The following is a 16,979-nucleotide window of genomic DNA, read 5'->3' on the forward strand; positions in this document are numbered from 1 at the left end:
CCCTATCCTTTCAAAGGACTTGTAGCTGCTTCAAAGATGTTTGTAGAACTGAATTGTTTTGATTGTGACAGTGATGGAATTGTTGATTCTTTATTGTTCAGTGTTAATCGTATCATATTATTGGAAATGAGACTGAATTGGTTGAGACCTTTGGTTGCCATAACAATGGAAATAATGGGTCTCTATATACACAAACACAAAGATATCTGCTTATTTTTATATCTTATCTTTGCCAAGACTAGAGTTTTCTCTCCCTTGACTCTGAAATAATTTTAAAAGAAGTATTCAGTGTAAGAAGACATGGTAAATCTGCACAACATATATTAATTTTTTTTAAAAGTCTCTATGAGATAAAGGCTGACAAGTGAAGAAATGGCATGAATGAATATTAAACTTATTGTGAACTTCTCCCCCTACAAAAAAAGGAAGAGCCAGTTTTATTTTGATTTAATAAAATATATCTTGAATGTTTTGCATGATTTTGATGAGGGTTGGGGTCCCTTTAAGATTCCTTTCTAATTGCCCAAATCATGGCTGGAATATCTGTGCCCAGCCCCCACCATCATCAGCTCAGCTTCCCCCACCCCTCACCTGATCTGAGCTAACCGAAAAGCCCTCCAAGAACTTAGGGGTACCGCCCATCATCTTTTGTGTATAAAAGAGGTGAGCCGGAATGCCCTTATTGCAGGAAGCCCTCCCAGCCAACACATGGTATCCTTCCAGTCATGTAGGGGTTCCTGCCCGCCTAGGGGCCACCTTCGTCCCTGGCGTCTTTCTAACTGAACTTTACTTCCAAATTTCTACAATAAACCTTTTTTTTTTTTTTTTTTTTTTTTTTTTTTAATCAATCTAGGTTTTCGGGCCTGTAAATTCATTTTACAGGGGACACTGCGCCTCATGGGATTATCTATGTGCTGAGAAATGGGGTTCCCCCTTTCCTTTCCCTCATTAATTTCACATGTATAATTGATAAAATATTGTTTATTTCCTCACTGGGTAAGGGAGAGGCCAGGGGAAAGGAAAAAATTTGGAACTTAAAATTGAAAAAAAAAATGTTAAAATAAATGGTTTCTATATATTGTGAAGAACAATATCTAGGGATGAGTTGGCAAGCACAATTCCTGTAAGGCCTCCAATTGTAAATAGGAAAATGAAATCTAAGGCTCATAGTATTGCAGGGGATCATTTAATATTTCCTCCGTGGAGGGTGGCCAGTCAGCTAAAAACTTTAACACCAGTTGAATAGCGATGATTATTGTAGCTGATGTAAAATATGCTAATTTGTTAAATTAATGGATGGTTATGTCAGGTGCTAGAACATAATTTGTGTTTTGCTCTGATGGTGTTTCAGGGATACTTGGTCAGCATGATGAAGGGCCTACCCAGGTTTTTAAGAGAATTTCTGTAAACTTTTTGCAGAGTGATACATTCAGACCACAATAGGAAGCAAAAAGATCAGTATTAAAATATTCCCCATTAGGTCCAGGACTCAAGAATTGGATTGTATAGTTCCCTTCAACAACAAGATATCAAGATTTTCAGTCACATCACTCAACTGAAATTGACCTTTCCACAGTTGCCTATGATCCCTTAATTGCCAAGTCTCAAGGTCTTTTTTCAATCTTCATGCTTCTTGATTTCTTGGCAGCATTTGACACTGTTGATAATTTCTCCAACTCTAGGTTTCTCTTACATTGCTCTCTCCTGGTTTTTCTACTACCCTGTCTGATGCTCAACCTCCCACCCCAAAGTTTCAACTCAACTCAACCAACTGTACTCTATGGAACTTCCTTTTATCCTAAATTTTACCTACTCTTCATCTATTAGCTCTTATTGAAATGTGACTTTCCCCAGATGACAAAGATTCCTCTTGACCAGTTTTTCCAGTACTGGCTGCATCTTTACTCATTCTCTGCTTACTGGTGGAAACAGAAAAGTTGGAATACTCCTTCTTCCCCATTGCCACTTCCAAGTTTTCACCCTACTTCTCTTACTCATTAATCTCTCTTCCTTTAAGGTTCATGCTCTCCACTTATTAGTTAAAACCCTGGTAGATGTTGTCTACAAGTACTCCTGGGTCACTCCCTTTCCTTTCTCAATAAATTTGGAATCTGACTCCCAATTTTTCTCTCCCTCCACAACTGCCCGCATACTAGGGGTCTTTAACATAAACATTTACTCTCCCTAAAAATGCTAATCACAGAGTTCCTCAACCTTCACATTTCCCATGATTCCCACTTCCACCCCATTTCAGCCATACACACCAGTGGTCATAGCATAGTACCTGTATATAGTTAATATACAAATGTAATTTTTTTTTTATTTGATTTGACTCTAGCTAATCTTTAGATCTCAGAGGTGAGATCAAGAAGAAAGACCCCTAAGGCTCAAGCAAATGCCCACAGCCAGTTCCAGCAGCAAGGGTGTCATAGTTTCCCCCTTGTTGGAGGTCTTCAAATAGATGTTGGATAGAACTTGTCAGGAATATTATTGAATAATCCTTTTCAGGTGAGGTTTGGACTAGTCCTCTGACATCCTATTCAAATCTGAGATTTGTGATACTGGAAAGTTATGACGTAGGGAAGACAGCTACTCATTCTAGTCTCTGTAGGCAAATTGGGTGAATGTTGAAAATTATCCATGCATTTATTTTTAAAATAAAAAGCTTTAATAGCTTTAATAAAAAGAAAGATAAAGGGGGAAATCTGGAAAAAATGGATTAGGCAAATCCTGATGAATATCCTTAGAAAGATGGACTGTTTAACAAACCATAATTAGAAACTTCTTTACCTGGGGACAATGCATTTGTTAGGGGCTGGGTGTATGGGGCAGTTGATGAAGATGGGTCACAAGAATTGAAGATACCAAAGGCTATTGATGATAGCAACAAGAATCTGGACAAGGTAGAGTGAATGTTAAAGGAGAGAATAGTAGGAACTGATTGTGGATCACAAGATAGTATTTTCACTGTTTTTGTTATTTGCGTGCATTTTGTTTTCTCTCATTTTTTTTTCTTTTTGATCTGATTTTTCTTGTGCAGCATGATAATTATAGAAATATGTATAGAAGAATTGCACATGTTTAACATATAATTGGATCACTTGTCATCTAGGGGAGGAGATGAGGGGAAGAGAGGAAAAAATTGAAACACAAAGCTTTGTAAGGATGAATGTTGAAATTTATCTATGCATATGTTTTGAAAATAAAGAGCTTTAAAAAATAAATTAAATATAAACAATAAAAAAACAAAGGAGCGTTCCAAAGATCACAATGGAAAAAAAGAGAATAGAGGATAGAAACTGGGGAGGGCTAGGGCTGAGTTTATTTTGGGGGCTGGATGTGGCATCCAGAATTTTTTACTTCCCTTCTCATCCCCCTCCAGAGAGAGTACTGGTTTGGGAGATTCCATTTGGTGGTGGTTCACAAAGGGCATTCTACTCCAATGGACATGCAGTTCTGGGAGAGAAGCATGATAACTACAGGACTCTGGGTATTTGACAGCTCAAAAGAGGAAAAAGGGAACAGAACAGATTGGCAGATTAGTCCTGGGAGGAACAAAGCATGCCTAGGACAAAGCTCTGGCCATCTAGTGCTGGTTTAAAAATCTGGTTTCATCAATTGCTTTTATATTTAAATGAAGCATCATACCCAGAATGTGGATGCAGCCAATTCTTTTTTTTTTTTTTTTTTTTTTCTGATAAAGGAAAGCGTCAATATTGTAACCAGATCTATCCCCAAAGAATAATGGCAAATGGAGCAATTGCTCTGCGCTGATGTAAGGAGACCATATTTCTGGTATATTTGTAGTTCGGGATTATATAGTGTCGACACAAACTAAGTATATATCATTTTGGCCCTTAGGATATGTGCAGTGGAATTGGAGCCCAAACCTTTAGAAGGAAGGAATGGCTGGGTACACTTCTCACTGTTATTATCCCACAGGCCTGGAGCCCTGGCCTGATTTCCAGGTGAAACCAGCTAAGATTCAGAAGCTTATCGCTAGCTCCAGACATTCTCTTGATATCTCTAAATTAATTTTAGATAATATTTTACTCTGCCTTAAAAAATAAATCCTTTATTAAAATCCAGAAATGGCTTAGTGTTTGAAGGGAACCACAGTTACCAGGGACAGCTAATTCTCTGGTGGTGGTGACTTATCCAAGGTCACAGAGATAGAAAAAGGGAAAGAGGCAGTATCTGAACCCAAATCTTTTGACTATAGAATGGACTCTGTATGTATGTATAGAATGTATCTAATGTACTAAGTAAGAAGAGCAAGCTGTCTCACCTAGGAGGTATCATGAGGGGCAACAAGATAATTCATAGACATGATGAAATAATGACAATACTAGCTTTTACAAAGCACTTTAATGTTGGTGAAACTATTTTACTGTAGTAACTCATATGATCCTCACAATAATCCTGAGAGGAAGGTGCAATTATTATCCCCATTTTATAGATGAGGCATCTCAGACACAAAGAGATTATGTAGCTGCCCAAAGCCCCAAAGTGGATAATGTCTAAGTCTAGGTTGGAACTCATTTCATCCTGGCTCTAGGTCCAGTGCTCTAACCACTGGGCAGCCTCACTGACTTTAGGAACAGATCAGTAGAGAAAGAAAAGGAGAAGGGACAGAGATTCCCACCGGAGTGAATAGAATGATGTGTTTGTTTCCAAATCACTTAATAACTCAGTGTAGGGCCTAGGCCTCATGGGAGTTCTTCAGAGCTCTTTCTGAGACGTGCAATTTATCCGATTGCTTGCTGTCTTGGGAGAGGGAGAAAAATTGGCAACACAAGGGTTTGCAAAGGTGAGATGTTGAAACCATTGCATATATTTGGAAAAAATAAAATACTCTTAAAAATAAAAATAAGATAAAATATGAAACTTGACAATATTGCTGGAAGAAGCAGCAGTGATTCATGAATGAATGTCTGACTGTGTATGTATATCTGTAAAAAGGACCTGAGATTTTCATCTATGTGCATATATAAAGAATGCAAGGATTTTTCTTTTCTTTTCTTTTTTTTTTTTTGCTGTGGCAGTAGGGTTTCAGGGTGGAGGTCATTAGTTTCACCTGTTGCATTCCAGTATTAATGTCTCCTTGAGGCTTATTGAAACAACAAGGTAATTTGCACGGTTGAGCGCTAGCCATCATGATGGAAGTTGGAAGGGAAATGAGAAGTTGTGCATGCATTTATTCCTAGTCTAAGAAAGACTCAGTGGAAAGTGTGCGTCATGTGCATAGTGGGAGAGAAGAGAGGGTTAGGGCACATGGGGCACACTCTGAGTCAAGGGAGAGAAGAAATGAATTATTTACCCTGATCCACTTAAGAGTGAGGAGACTGGAAGGGAGGGAGAGAAGGAGGTATGGGGTATATAAATAAACAAGATCTTGACATCTGACTGAACAATCTTTTTGTATGACAGTCAAGAGTAGTATATTTAGACATGACCAATAAAAGAACTGGAAATATGTTCATAAGCTCTTGTTGTCCAAGAGTGATTTTATAAGAGTCATGGTATTCCCCTTGAGGAAAAAATAGTAAGCAGTGACATATGATAACTTTAGTAAATAGCAATTAGGTGGTACAGGGAATAGAGTGCTGGACCTGGAGGTGGGAGGACCTGAGTTCAAATCTAGCCTCAGACACTAACATATAACTTGGGGTACAGCTTTTTAGCCTTCATTTTCCTCATCTGTAAAATGGGTATTATAATGGTACTCATTTGTTGTGAAAATCAACTGAGATATTTGTAAAGTACTTAGTATAGTATTTGGCACGTAGTAGGCACAATCAAAATGTTAACTATTATTTATTATTTTTAGCAATTCAGAAAAGAAACAGTGAAAGGCAATTTTGAAGGCATAGGGAGGAACTACTTCAAATGATAAAGGTAAAACAGAATAGCAACAGCAAGGAGAGCTCCAAGATCATTACAGAGTTTTCTATTCTGCAGTATACCATTTCTAGGGAAACTACTCATGTTCCTACTATCATGAGAATCTCCTTGACTTTTTGCTATCTCAGATTCAGCATGGGATATTTTTGGTCAATCTCCCATTTGGTATATTCTCAGAGCAAGCAAGAACCGTAAATCAAATTGCAGGTGATTTAATTGAGAAAGAAGAGCAAAGTAAAGAACAATGAAAATAATTCAATTAAATCATTCTCATTTTCCTCCTCCATATCACCTATACAAAAACAATATAAATCTCTCACAATGGGAAGGAAAAAAATTTTGAATAAATCTCCAAAGTGAAGTATCAAGCTCCCTTGGTGAAACCCCAAATTTCTCTTCCTCCTCACTGCTACTATTATTTGTTCAAATACTGCTTTCTGCTGCAGTTCTCTTACCCCAAAGCTAACAGTCACTATTTCCCCACAGAGTCGCTACAGAAACTTCTTTCTGTAGTTGCATCTTTCTCAGAGGAATATTATAACTCTAGTAACACCATCCTGGGCCAATATGCCTGGAGCTAATAATATATTCTTGGCTTTTCTATTTTAAGATTATATTTGTCTGTTACACAAAAAGGTTTCTCTCAAGCAATTGTTGAGGTTTGCTGCCCCATCCTCTCCCCGTCATAGAAATATTCCCAGTCCTTATTCCTAGCTGGGTCAGGATGAATCAATTTTCTTTATATCATTCCTGGTTGAGAGGGCAAATTATTGCTTTCCTCCAGCCTCATAATTGTCACTCCCTGAACAAGCTGCCTCTCCTTGTCCTTCACTAAGTCTTTCTGATGCTGGGGCTAAACACCTACATCATTTTTCATTTGTCCTTCCATTCCTCATCAACATGTCCCAGGCACATTTGTGGGTGTTAGGTTCACAAAATGGCCCTGTAGCTTCAGGAAGTTTCAATGAAGCACTTAGTAATGGGAGGGATGTAGGAGGAGAAAAAGTACTAATGATCTTTGCCTTTCATTCCTGCCACCACAGGAAAAAAAAAATCCCAGTCTTCCTTACACACACATGAGATTGTAACTACACCACAGGTTACTCAAAGTCCCATGGGACTCTATGCCTTTCCTTCCTTCCTTCTTTCCTTCCTTCCTTCCTTCTTTCTCCTAAATAGTATTTAATTTAATTAATTAATTTATTTTTTTCTGAGGCTGGGGTTAAGTGACTTGCCCAGGGTCACACAGCTAGGAAGTGTTAAGTGTCTGAGATCAGATTTGAACTCCGGTCCTACTGAATTCAGGGCTGGTGCTCTATCCACTGCACCACCTAGATGCCCCCAATAGTATTTTATTTTTAAATACATGTAAAGATAGATTTCAACATTTTTTATAAGATTTTGTGTTCCAAATTTTTTCTCCCTTTCTTTTCTTTCCCTTCTCCAAGACAGAAAGCAATCTGATAAAGGTTATGCATATATAATCCTTTTAAACATATTTCCATCTTTGTCATATTGTACAAGAAAAATCAGAAGAAAAGGGAAAAACATGAGAAAGAAAAAGCAAACAAACAAAAAAGGTGAAAATACTATTCTTTGGTCCATATTTAGTCTTCCTAGTGATGAGGAGAAATTTGGGGCTTTAAGCTGAGATGGATCAGCTCTTTTCTTTGTGGCCTAATTGCCTCTCTCTCTCTCTCTCTCTCTCTCTCTCCTTCCCCAAAGTAACCAAGGGCAGATCTGATAGCGAATGAATTCACTATCAATGCTGTACTTAAAACAAAGTCTTTATTGATAGTAAAGGAATAGACAGTCATTTGGCCTCCAGACAGGCCAAACTGCCTGGCAAGGGCCGGGACACCAGAACAAGTTGGCGGGTACAAGGTAAGTATAAACCGAGTGCGAGGAAAACAATTTTAGAAATTCCTTTTATACATAACTAGGGTCATAAAACAACGTTTGCACAGAGAAGTTATCCAAGAGGTTCCAGAGATATTTGTAAATAAGACAGGAATTTCTCTTAATCATTTGTGTCTCAAGTTATTTCCTTTAACCTCTCCTCAGACAAGAATTTTCCTGTTAATTATTTTTATCTTGGGCTATCTCTTTTTTGACCTTATCAATAGTTCTCTCTCTGGATTTGAATGACATTTTCTATCCTAAGTCTATTGGAATTGTCTTTGAGCTCCAATTTTTTATTTCAAGTCATTCCTTTTAAATAGACTCAGGAATTGGGAATGGTGCAATTTACTTTAGAGATGGTCATAGGCCTTCACACTACAGATGATAACCCCAGATTAATTTACCATGTTTTAACTTTCTGTTCCTAATTAATCTCCTGGATTCTGGGCTTTCCCTTCTCTAAAGGATGCTTTTCAAAGCAGTCAAACAATGTTTGAAGGAAATAGGTCTGGCTGTGTCACTCCTGGATCAAAAAACTTTCAGTGGCTCCCTATTGCCTCTAGGATAAAATACCCTCTTCCTGCTTAGCTTGATAACAACAACAAAAACAAAGTACCCTTCATTGTGGCTCTACCTCTCTTTTGTCTAGTGCAATTGTAGCCTGGCATTCATGGCCCATGGGGACTTGAAGAGTCAGACACAAATGAGTGACTGAACAGTAAGTTTCTTCAGCTCTATTTGCCTCAGTTTTCTCAACTATATAATGGAAATAATAATAATACCTAACTCCCAGAGCTATTTTTAGGATCAAAAAGCTAGCATTTGTAAGTTGCCTGGCACATTTGTTTAGTCATTTTCCCATTGTGACTGTGATTGAGGTTTTCTTGGCAAAGATACTGGAGGGGTTTAACATTTCTTTCTCCAGATCATTTTACAGATGAGGAAACTGAGGGAGATATGGTTAGGTGATTTAAATGCTTGTTTCCTTCCTTCAATCTTCCCTTACTTGTCTGGTGTAGTGAAGAGAATACTGCTCCAAGAGTCGGAAGAGATGGGTTTCTATTCTAGCTCTGGTACTACATAAAGTAATATGGGTGAGTTGTATTTCCTCTTTCCTTTGGGATGAGGGGATCCTTTATAGCTCAAAATCGGTCATCTCATTGTCTTCATTTCATGTTACTCTCCATCACATAATCTCCCTTTTGGTCTAGCACAATGATTGACTCTTCCCTGAATTTGACAATTCAATTCTCACAACAAGAAGCACACACCATCCTCTTAGACTGGGATGTCTTCCTTCTTCTTCAAGGATCTTTATCTTCTAGCTCAAATGCCTCCTATTCTTTGAAGATTTCCTACTTAGTATCTTCTCTCTCTTCAAACCTCTTCTATGTCCTGATCAGTCTTAGAGTATTCTCCAGAAGGTAAACTCCAACGTGGCACACAATATTTCATTTCTTTCTTTGTGTTTCCAGAGACTTGCAGATCAATGTGCTTCGTTAAAGGTTTCTTGGATTGAATTGATCCTGGTCTTCCAATATAGGTGTCTGATGATCTAGGATTATACTTCAAACCAAATAACAGAACACATTGCACCGCATTTCACAATTAGAAGGAGCTTTTGCAGTCATCTAGTTCTGCCTGTACTTGGATAGGAACCTCTTCTGAGACATTCCCAAGAGTTCATTGGGCTACCAAATGAAGAACTAATCATTTTTCAGGATGACAGATTCTATTTCTGGATGGGACTAATTTTAAGGAAGTTTTTTTTTTTTTTTTAATATAAGAGTGTGTTTCCACATGTTTCCACAGTGATTGGGCTCAGACAAACCCCCATTAGAGGAAATTTTACTGAGACTAAATTACCTGCCAAAAACCTGTGGGCAGGCTTAGCCACTGTGGATACAGCAACAACACGCAGTTTATATTCTTCCCCCCCACCCCAGTTTATATTCTGATTGAGTGAGTAGGCTTTGTTTTTTATTTTTATTTTATTTCTCCAGTTTTTATTTTGATTGAGTAGGCTTTTTAAAATTTTATTTTCCCCCCAGTTTTATTCTGATTGAGTAGGCTTAAGCTGGAAGGTATGGATTCAGCTGTGGAGAGTCTCAGAAATGGTGGCAGCCATGCTCAGACCATGCTAAAGCCATGGATGTAAGACAAGTAAGTACAGGGAGTGGAGACAGTAGCGACATGGAGAGATGCAGGGAAAATGTTCCTTTCTAATATTCAAGAGAAGTTGACGGTTCTCCTGGGTTGCTGCTGTACTGACAAAAACAATACTGTAGCTGCTACACCAAGAAGCCATGGTTCCCAACACTACTGCTGGAAGGAGAGGAGGGAACCAAGGAGAACCTGCTCTGCACCAATTACTTTCACCTTGCTGTGTGCAGACAATGTCCCTCTCCTGCCATTTTGGGCAGATAGAGAAGTTCACTGGGAGCCGACCAGCACACCTGAGAGACATTTGGGGATGGCAGCTATTTGGGAATGAATGCCAAAAGCATTTCACACTTGATCCAATTATTTGTTATTACCTCATCTTTCTGTTTTAATTAAGTGTGATTGCTTTGAATCCATGTATCATCTGGTTTGGTCTGGTATAGAAAGAATATTAGTGAGGAGCTTGGAGCTATGGATTTGAATTGGAGAGGAGCTAATGAACTTAGATGTAGAAAAATGGAGGGCAAATCTAGGAGGGTTGGGCAACACTATAGAGAGTGGAAATCTGCCTTTGCAAATCCTGCTTCTAGTTTTCAACTTCTGGGATCTAGGGTAACAAGCTTAAGCTCTCTTTTAAATACTTGAAATTATTATCACGTTCCTGACTAAGTCTTCTCATCTCTAGGCAAAATATTCCCAGTTAATTTGATAGATTGTCAGATGAATGGCTTTCACTCTCTTGTGAAGTAATAAAAGTTAGCATTTGTATAGCATTTTAGGATTTACAAAACACTTTATACAACTTATTTCATTTGATCTATGCAATAGTTTTTGTGAGAGAAGTGCTATTATTGCCCTTATTTTACAGATGAAGAAACTAAGATTGAGAAACGTTGGAACACTTGCCCAAGGTCACATGGATGGTAAGTGTTTGGGGCAGGATTATGAATTTAGGTCTTCCTGAATCTAAGTGCAATACTCCATGAACTGCACCATTTTAGCTGCCTCTAATCTCTTTCTTAAATATATATCTCCCAGAACTTTTGTTAAACATATGTCAAATGTGTCCTGAACAGGGAAGAGTAAAATGGGTCATTTACCTCCTTCATTCTGCACAATTCAATGCAACACACTACAATGTGTCACACACAGAGTACACAGGGTAGTGAGATGGCAAAGTAGATACAGTGTCAGGCCTGGAGTCAGCAAGACTCATCTTCCTGAGTTCAAATCCAGCCTCAGACGCTTACTAGCTGTGTCACTATGCCCCTTAACCTTGTTTGCCTCAGTTTTCATAACTACTAAATGAGATGAAGAAGGAAATAGTAAATCATTCTAATGTCTTTGCAAAAATAAAACAAAACACCAAAAAAAAAAAAAAATCCAAATACCTCAAAATACAACAACAAAAACCAAACCCAATCCCAAATGGGACTGTGAAGACTCAGATATGACTGAAAAATGAGTGAACACGATGTTCTACCCATTGTGTTAAGTGCAAGGAAAACAAATATGATAAAGACAGTCCCTCCCCTCAAGGAGCTTACAATCTGATGAAGGAAGATGACTTACTAAAGGAAGCTGGGAAGAGAGAAGTACAAAGGGTATGAGGTTGAGTGGAAACCAAGCAATGCTGCTGGTGGTATTTCAAAGGGAGGTTTTGGGCAGGGGGACTTTTTGGTTTCCCCTTCTGCCTTCCAATCAGAGGGGCAGGGTCAGCTGAGGGTACTGATGAGGGTGGACTACCAAAGCAAAAGCAAACTATGATGATGAGTTTTCTGTTAATGAATGATTTTTTTTTTTTTTTTTTCTGGGAGAGCATATAATGGAGGAGTCAAATCTAGAGAATGCCGATGGTGGGAAATGAAGACATTGTACTTCTTTTAATGCAGCCTAAAATATCATTAACTTTTTTTAACTGTGTGAAGATTAGTCTTTTACTAGGTTACAGGTGACAGAAGCAATTCTGTGTTTGTGCACTGACTCACTTGCTTATGCACCAGGAAGTTCCTATATACCAATAACTGGTTCAGTCAGCTTCTTTTAAACCAGATATTCAAGACTCCTAATAATCCTAATCTGTTTAGCAAAATTTCCTAACCACAATACCCTTGTAGCTGAGATGGGTGGAATTCAGCCCAGTCGATGGCTGATTGGCTGGTGACTGCTGCAATGATGCCCCTCCCACTTGGTCCCTGTGAATCTGTCCAGAAACTCCAATCATGTATAGGGATTGAGAACACACAGTTTTGCTTCTTGGACTGGGTATGTTCCCAGTGCTGGCAAAAGGGCTGGGGAGCATCGTTGCGCAACTATGAATAATAAACCGTCTGACATGGGATCCTTGAGCATTTAGGCTGTTCTAATTCACTCTTGGCTCCTATTGCAACTATAAATCACTAAAACCTCCAGATCTGTATCAGATGAATTGTTGATTAGCAAAGTTCACTACATAGAATTTGAACCCAAATGTAGAATGCCATAATACTGTATTAAATTTTGCCTTGTTAGAATTAGTCCACAGTTTTCTTCTGACCTGTAGGAATCATCTTGGATCCTGACTATCATCCATTGTATTAGCTTCCCCTCCCCACCAATATGTCATCTATATTCATCTATATTCCATTCAAGTCCCTTTTTAAAATCAAACTATCCTGGCTCAAGAGTAGATGTCTGGGCATTCACCAAAAACCTGCATCTGAATTGACATCATCCAATTAATGAATACTTACTGGGTTCAGTCATTTCAGCCAGTTCCAAATCTGCTCAATTGGTTAATCATCTAACCTGTGACTCTTTATCTTTAATAATAATATGAGAAGTTCTGTCAAATACCTTGCTGAAACCTGTCTTGTCAAAAGACAGAAAGAGGCCATTTCCCCCATTTTATCCTCTATGCATCGTCCTTCTATTCTCCATTCCATGTTGGATTACAAAGTAGACATCAGTTTTCTGTCTCATGGAAAGTAGGGAAAGATGCCTTTTCTTTCTCAACTTTTTTTGTAGATTGTAATGCCAAAAAGGTAAAGGGAATTAATATATGTTTTGGCTCTTACATTTATCATCTTTTGTTTACCACTCCCACTGTCCTCACTCTAATTCAGACATTTCTTTTTTCTTTTTCTTTTTTTGCTTGGCCTATTGTAATACGTTCCAAACACCATTTTTTCATCTCTAATCTTTCTTTTTTTCAGATCTCTGGTCATAAACTCCATGCTCACTGATGCTGCCAATTTACAGAGAACCACAGTATCCCAGGCCCCCTAAAGAGATAGAAGTTTTTCTGGCAACATCAGGAACCATATTGCAAGCCATCAACAATCCCAGGGCCCTTCTCTTCCCATTGCCTAAAACAATAAAGTTTAAACTCTTTAGTCTAGAATTCAATGACCTCTAGGAATCTGCCCTAAGCTACTTTCCTAACATTAGTTTCTTCTGTTCTTCAAGGTGGTGCAGTGGCTAGACTGGGCCTGGAGTCAGTCAGGAAGACTCAATTTTCTGAATTCAAATCTGGCTTTACACATTTACTAGCTGTGTGACCCCAAGCAAGTCACTTAATTCTGTTTGCTTCAAGTCCTCATTTGTAAAATGAGCTGGAGAAGAAATGGCACCTTTGCCAGGAAAATCCCAAATAGGATCACAGTGAATCGGACACTCCCCTATACATTTTTTATTTCCATTGTCAAGACACTATTAGGAGACACCCTGTTTTCCAGAGCTAAGGCCCAGCAAGCAAGCTGTGAACTTAGCTTGGCAAAACATTTCTTTGTGCTCACCTGGAACCGATGGTCTCTGTGCTCAGGCAAGCATCAACTGGCCTAGACCTGAAGCTCTGCCGTGAATGGACTTTTTGTTGTTATGCCTCCCGACTATTGCGACATAATACCATTTTTTAATCCAGTCACAAGTACATATAAATCAAGATTCAGTTGCAGGTACCCTTAGGAGGGGTGCAGGCCCCTGCATATGTGTCTGATCTGCCTCCTTTCCCTCATTTGAAATTAAACTTGTTTAATTCCTGACTCTCCTATCTCTAATTTACTCTGTTCAACTCCCACCATCCAGAGGTTAGACAGGTTCCATCCGGCTGACACCATCAAGCCGAACTATTTACTGTCTTTGTAACATATTCTCAGTTTTCCTTTCTATGATTTTGCTTATGTTTATTACTTCTACCTGGAATGCTCTTGCCACTTTTCTGCCTGAGGAAATGCTACCCAGCCTTCAAGGCCTAGTTTTCTTCCCTCTTATTTCCCTCTTACAGCAGAACCCTCATAACACATTATTTGTATCTTTCTTAGGTACTTACCACATTCTTCCGGGTATTACTTTTTTTTGGGGGGTGTACATTTAATCCCCTGTACCAGATTGTAAGATCCTTGGGGACAATATCTTTGCTCAATCCATTTTTGTGCTTCTGTCAGTAACATATACAGACTTCTGAAAATTGTTTTACCTTAGTAAACTTCTAGTGAAGTTGTGAGTTTGTTGAAGTGGATATTTCCTTCAATAATAGAGACCACAACTTATCCCTGATTATCATCCCATGTGATAATGACTCATATTCTACAATATTTTGCTATAGGGAGTTCTTTCAATATGCTGGGGACTGTCCTCATGTTCTGTTGAGTTTGTCAGGCTATCAATAGAGCACGTGGCTTGTCTATTTACTCTTTCCACATCCATTACACAACTACTCTTAAAATTTAAAAAAATTAACTTCATTTTTCTAGCATATGCTTATTCATTTATCTCTACATATATATCTCTCTTATCTCAGGCTGGATCACTCTATCTTGCTGGTGTTTGAAGTGTAGCAATTATTCAGGGATTCAGTCTCATTAATAGTTTTTTTTTTTTTTTTTTCAACCTCCGTCAGTTGGTTCCTCCACAAACAACTTTATCTTCTCTTCACTCGTGGAGGATCATCGTTTTGGTGGTAGACTTAATATGGACACTTAATTAGCATAACTCAGTTCAGCTCAGAACTCTTTATTTCAAGTCTAAATCAACCTCAAGTTCTCTGCTAGAAGGGATTAAAATCCACCATGCTTGGTACAGCTACTTTTTCATAATTCCATTTCTGTAATGTTTTCCAGCCCATCTGTAACCACCAAGGACATCTTCAAGTTCTAGTGTTCTGTGACATGAAGCAATACAACATCAACAAAAAATACTGTTGTTTAAAAGGTGAACCTTCATTTCTGGAAGAAGCTTAGTCACTAAGTGTGGGATCAAGAGAATTTGCATTTTTCAAAAAACTATTCCAGTTCTGCTCTCCTCTTGTTGAAATTTGGTTCTAACTCACTGTCCAATTGCAATGTATATCCAAGATGTATATGAGGGATGAACTTTCTGGGCTCATCACAGCTTGAATAATGGGTATTCTTCATCTCCAAGTTAGGAAGCTGAGCTAGATAACTTGTAAGATTTCATGCAGTCCCATCTCTAAAGCTATGATCCACTATGGTCCACTTATTTATTTATTTATTTTTTCTGTGTGGATAGTTATGCCAAATTCTTTTAAATGATAACGCATTTCTGTTAGCAAGTTATGCAGCATGTTAAGGCTTTATGTAATCAGCATTTCATGCACAAATGCAATCATTTGAAAGACCTCCTATTCAATAGGGAATCCCTCTTAGAATTGGAACTTGCATAGGATTTCTTTTATAACAGTGACAAATACCTTTAATGGGCATATATTCCTGTCCTTTTTACCCAGATAGATATTAATGATCCAGGGGTTATTGAACAAGAATAGTTCTTTTGTTGTATAATTCAAAGACTCTTAGATCATTTTGACATATGATATGCATAGGAGCTGTTTTGTTTAGTATAATGCCACAAGCATTTATCTAGGACCAACTATATGCCAGACACTGAGCTTGATAAGAGGAATAGAGACAAATAAGAAATCTCCTGGCCTTTGTGGCACTTACATTGTCTTAGAGGGATATCAACATGTAAGCAGATAATCTTATATAAAATGCATTTGGAACTCCTAATTTCTGGGAGATCTGTAATCTCCCAGTTATTAGTCTCTATTGTTAGTACTCAGTATTATTAGAGGTGCTGCCTGAATTGTTGTTTTTACCAGGCAGCAGTGAAGATGGAGAATATTCCTGGTGTAATGGACAACCTGTACAAGGTATCAAGCATGAGAGCTCCAGGTGATACAATGGGTAGAGAGCTGGGTCTGGAGTCTGCAAGACCCGATTCAGGTTTGGCTTCAGATTGCTACAAATTGTGGGATCTTAAAAAAATTCTGTTAGTTTGTTTCCCCATCGGCCAAATGGGGACAATAATAGCACCTAACTTTCAGGGTTCTTGGGAGGGTCCAATGAGGTAACAGTTATAAAGAATTGGGCATATGGAGACTAGCTATTATTAGGGGACTGATGGTCATACTTATGCCTTAGCAATATCAGCTTTACTTCTACATGGAAGATGGTAGAGAAGGAGAGTCTGGGAGACTAATGAGACAATAATAGCATTAATCTTTTTAATTCAGGTGAGAATTAAGGAGGGCCTAACCTAAGGGAATGGTTCGGTGAGCAGAGAAAAGGAAATTGTCCATAGCAGGGGTTGTAGGGAGAGTATTGACAGGACTTGTGGGGTGAAGTTACTTTTGATAAGTACTTTGTTATTGATAAAACATCATAACTATTTACAATTCTGTTGATGTGGATGAGCATCACAACTAGGCTATTTACAATTCTGTATTGATATGTATCTTGGTATTGATAAGGTGGAACTGAAATGTCAAAATATGGATTGTGCATTAGCTCTGGAAGGTATATATCACCTGAAGATATTGTACACTAGCCTAAAAGGTATATTAAGCCTGGCACTCAGATTAATAAATGGAGATTGCAAAGTATATCTTCTACCTAGTCTTGGATATTCATTCACAGTCTCAGTATTCATTGGAGTTGGACTGGAACATATAATATATATCATATTATGTTAATACAATATTATATATAAAATATGTATTAGTAGAAGAA

General features: G+C 38.2%; 1 long non-coding RNA gene across 2 annotated transcripts; it reads left to right on the plus strand.

The window, feature by feature from the left end:
• Window positions 1–8,753: 8,753 nt before the first annotated feature.
• Window positions 8,754–16,979, plus strand: LOC141557149 (uncharacterized). 2 transcript variants are annotated; one of them, XR_012486721.1, is made up of 3 exons: window positions 8,754–8,900; window positions 10,838–10,892; window positions 15,069–16,979. It is a non-coding gene; the product is annotated as an uncharacterized LOC141557149 (long non-coding RNA). The 2 variants fall into 2 exon arrangements; XR_012486722.1 differs by lacking the exon at window positions 15,069–16,979 and adding an exon at window positions 13,164–13,623.

Source organism: Sminthopsis crassicaudata, chromosome 2 (assembly GCF_048593235.1).
Source record: "Sminthopsis crassicaudata isolate SCR6 chromosome 2, ASM4859323v1, whole genome shotgun sequence".
In the NCBI taxonomy this organism is placed as follows: Eukaryota; Metazoa; Chordata; class Mammalia; order Dasyuromorphia; family Dasyuridae; genus Sminthopsis; species Sminthopsis crassicaudata.